Genomic DNA, 5,000 nt, shown 5'->3' with positions numbered 1-5,000 from the left:
GTAAACTATTGAGAGATAGATAGATAGATAGATAGGTAGATAGATAGATAGATAGATAGATAGATAGATAGATAGATAGATAGATAGGTAGAGAGAGCGAGAGAGAGAGAGAGGGGGAGGGAGAGAGAGAGAGAGATAGAGAGGGATAGTCCGGGATAGAGAGATAGAGCGAGAGTTGGAGGAATGGAGATAGAAAGAAGAAGAAGAAGAAAAAAAAAAAAAGGGGGGGGGGGGGGGGTTGCAAGACGACTTCTAATCAATAATCTTAGAACCACTCTCACTCACATTCTTCATTCTTTGTCAGAATCTGAACTAAGTGTACTACAACGGAATAAGATTTCAAAAACCCCATAAAACACCGAGACTGTAAACAAACAAATACATTGGCCTACTAGCATCGACTACTTTTATAGGGAATGAGATTAGCGGAAGAGTAGCGTCCCTTGATTGGACGTCACCCATAGTCTGTGACGTCACCGGCGGAGAAGTTATTAGAGAGAACGTCATGTTGGTTGTGCGCATGCGTCTCTCGCTTCCGAGGACGAGAGACGCATGCGCACAACCAACATGACGTTCTCTCTCTAATAACTTTTCCGCCGGTGACGTCACAGACTATGGGTGACGTCCAATCAAGGGACGTTGCTCTTCCGCTAATCTCATTCCATATAAGAAGTCGCTGGCTACAAGCTATTAATATATTGGATCTAGTCTGCCAGCATCAAACCTATTGATTGTTTACTATACTATCTGGGCCTTGGGACTCCTCGTATCCCTGAGTCAGCAACAAATATAACATTATTATTCTAATATGGGTCAGTGGGGGAGCCAGCGTCTTGTCTTTAGGCTCCACGTTCAAACTTCAAAATCGATACAAGGCTGCTCATTAAACGTTGTAATTAGTTTTGACAGTGGGCAGGATTCGAAGATAATGATTCTTCTTCTTCTTCTTCTTCTTCTTCTTCTTCTTCTTCTTCTTCTTCTTCTTCTTCTTCTTCTTCTTCTTCTTCTCCTTCTTCTTCTCCTTCTCCTTTTCTTCCTCTTCTTCTTCTTCCTCTTCCCTTTCTTCTTCTCATTCTTCCATCCACCACTCCAAACAGTTTTCATTCCCATAAATTATCAGGAGCGATACAGCAAACTTTTGGAGTAATTTGTCAACGGGATTAAAGCCTTAATGTGTAGTAAGACTGTGAAAACACGACTGTGTTTACATAAGTGTCATTGGAGATTAGGGTTGAAATTTATTGCCCAGTGTTTGCTTTTACAATTCAATTCTAGTCATGGAAGTAGCTAGGTCTAGCTAGCAATGGGAACAAAGATTGATTGGGGAACAGAAACTGTGACCCACTTTGAGAATTTGGTACATAATATGTGACCCATCGTCTCAAAACGGTATTATGTCGGAACGAACCAGATGCTTAAAAGCCGAATTAAATGTTAAAACTGGTCAAAAATATAAATTGTTGGCATTAGCAACCTAAAATATGGTTGCCACTCTCCTCAATAAATCATACAAACTCAACACAAGTCTGATTTTTCTGGCTATAAATTCAATTTTCAACATCTTAACCAACCGGACTTAATACCGTTTTGAGGCGAAGGGTCACATATTAGCATTTATATCTTTTTCGTTGTTTCAAATAATATAGGCAACGATTAATCCGCCTCTTTTCCACTTTGTTCATTTTAAAATTTAAAAAAAAAATTAAGATATTGGGGCTATGTGATCTAGTTGTATGACAATCGCTTTCGGATCGGAAGGTCCTGTGTTCGAGCCTCGCACGGCGCATAGTTGGAGGCCTTGGGAAAATCTCTTTACTCAGATTCTCTCACCGTACTCAGGTGTAAAACGAGTACCTGGCAGCGTTAACAGCGTTGTCTTTGTCCGAAAATAAATGTAATATCGCCTAACAGGCGTCATGTCTCGTTCTATGATGTTACATGTCAATGTTGATCAGGGACCCTTTGTGAAACGCTTTGATATGTTTAGTGGATATTGTGCAATATAAAAGTTCAGGCTGAAGCTAGCTCTAGGAAGAATGGGAAACAATATAACACAAGACAACGAATATTCCCTTACTTGCACCCATCTGTCAATAGCAAAATGGACGCCACCCCCTTGACCAGAGAATAATAATGAACGAAAAATAGAAGTACAAATACTTGAACAAAAAACAATGGAGATTTATATAGAGCAATATCCATAAAATGTGCTCAAAGTGCTTTACAAGGGGTCCCTGGTCAACAGCAACATTTAACATTTAGGACGGGACATTGGGCCTTTTTGGCTATATTACAATTTTTCGGAGAAAGACAACGCTGTTAAAGGCCAGGTACACATTTTACACCTAAATACGGTGAGAGAATGTGAGTAATGAGCCTTTTCCAAGGACTCAACTATGCGCCGAGCGCGAGGCTCGAACCCAGGACCTTCCGATCCAAAAGCGAGTGTCATACCACTAGACCACATAGCCGCACAAGGCGCCATGACAAAGCAAGAAAGAATTATTTTTTTTTAAACATCCCAAAAATCCGTCGACCTCAACTGGGGATCGAACCTCAGACCTTCTGAAGTACATTATATATAATATATAGCCTGCAGATTGTTGCTTCTGCTGCTGGACATTGCCTGCTATGATGTCCAACAAGGAGGAAACAGAGACGGAAACGGAAACGGAAACGATCTAAAACCGCAAGTTCCTGAAAATTTGATCTCTGCAATCGTATGTAACACAGTGTCACAGGGTGTCAAAGCAAACACACAACACCGACCGGCGTCCCTACTACCTTGCCCGTTCTCCCACAGAACACATTTTGTCAATGTTCGCCAGAAAACATTTAGATACGTCCAATATTGATGGAATGATATTGGCCCTAAACCGACGTGCACTTATTTTCAGGTCTGATAACCCAATTCCTTATGGGCTCATCATTGTTGTAATGGAAATCTCAAAGAAAGAATTTAAAAATGATGCAAAATATTGTCCATTACAACAATGTTAAACTAGGCCCAAAAGTTCGGGTATCATACCTGCAAATATCTACACATTGCACTAAACACGTCAAAATGTTCTCAAACCCGAGACTTTAAAGAAAATTCCAAGTTTGAGAAAATACGACGTATTCCAAGGGAATACTTGAATAAACCAGGCACCAGACGCATTGCAGCGCAGCAAATTGAGCTAGGACGGAGGTGGATGATCGAACTCCGTACCTTTCAGGTAACGAGGCAAAAATCGTACCGCTGAACCACGCTACTGAGGGTAAACTCCGATCCATGGGCCTAATTGCTCTGAAGATCAATAACCCTGATAAAGTTGGGTTTTTTTTTTTTTCTTTTTTTTTTTTTTTGTTTTTTTTTTTTTTTTTTGGGGGGGGGGGGGGGTCTGGCCAAAGCGAAAAATGCTTTTTGTCGAAATATATTATGACCTGTACTCTCTACCATCCCTTCTTATATAAGGGGTAAAGTAAGTAAAATATTTGCTTTCTGCCTTGTCCGTGTTTGTAGATTACAAACTTTGTAGATGCGTCTGTCTTCAATTTGAATCGAAAGTAAACACGGGCAATCATTACTTTTAACACTCCTGAGACTTTTATCGACAATTCAAACAGTGCGTGTATATTTGCACACTGCCCGACGTGAAGTGAGATTAATAATAGTGCAAAAGTAAATTGCCTGCCGTCGCGTCCTCAATAGCAAATCTCCGAAGTGGAACTTGAGACTTTTTAACCTCTAGTGTTTAGACTAAATTGGAATCGACATGTACATATATTATACAGGTCTGATAATCCGAACGCCATTGTGGGCCTAGTTTAACATTGTTGGAATGGACAATATTCTGCGTCATTTTTTGTATATTTTTTTTAGATAGAATCATCACGAATTCCCTATTAGGGAATGTGATTAGCGGAAGAGTAGCGTCCCTTGATTGGACGTCACCCATAGTCTGTGACGTCACCGGCGGAAAAGTTATTAGAGAGAGAACGTCATGTTGGTTGTGCTCATACGTCTCTCGTCCTCGCTTCAGATGAAAGCGGCTTGAGACACTTCAAAACCAAATTGACGTTCTCTCTGTAAGGTGACGTCCAATCAAGGGACGCTACTCTTCCGCTTATCTCATTCCCTATCAATCTCATCATACACACAAACCATCTTCACGTCAATTGTAAACAACATCCAAAATTTGGTGACAATTAGTCCAGTGGTTTCAGAGCCTTAGTGTTAAAAAAAATCCAGTTTGCCAAATATATAATAAGATAAGTTACGGGCATAGAGATACAACACATAGGACAAGGTGTGTGTGTATCTATGGTTATGTGTAAAACAGAAGTGTTAGCACGAAGTTCACCGCGACCTTATACAATTGGCAACTGATGATTAATACCAATATTCCTTACACAAACAAAAACAAGAATAACAACAACAACAACAACAAAAAACAACAACAAAACAATAAAAACAACAACAACAAAACAAAAAACAAAAAAACAACCAAAAATTGAAAAAAAAAACAATTAGACAAACACTAATTTAAAAATTTGGCCAGAAAAACTCGTCCTTCAACTACCGATCGATTCAAATGACCCTCAACTTGTCACAAATTGTCAAACCTGTGACTAATTCAGGGTCATTTTAACAGATCGATATTTCAAGGACGAGTTGAGTTTTTATGGCCAATTATTTTATTCGTATTATTTTTTAAAAATTAGTTGGAAATGATACTATCTAGCAATGTTTGAATTATAATGAGAATTATAATGGTAGTGTGTAATAATACTCACGGTATCGAATACGTCCCGGCCTTGGTGAGTTCAATGATGCTGGTGATAAAATGATAATTAATCTTTATTTTAATTACTAATACCATTATTATTATTATTATTATTATTGTTATTATTAATATTACTATTATTATTATTATTATTATTATTATTATTATTATTATTATTATTATTATTATTATTATTATTATCATTATTATTATTATTATTATTATTATTAT

Source organism: Berghia stephanieae, chromosome 1, assembly GCF_034508935.2.
Source record: "Berghia stephanieae isolate SIO BIC M18660-M18661 chromosome 1, UCSD_Bste_1.3, whole genome shotgun sequence".
Lineage (NCBI taxonomy): Eukaryota > Metazoa > Mollusca > Gastropoda > Nudibranchia > Aeolidiidae > Berghia > Berghia stephanieae.
This window is presented reverse-complemented; position numbering follows the sequence as displayed.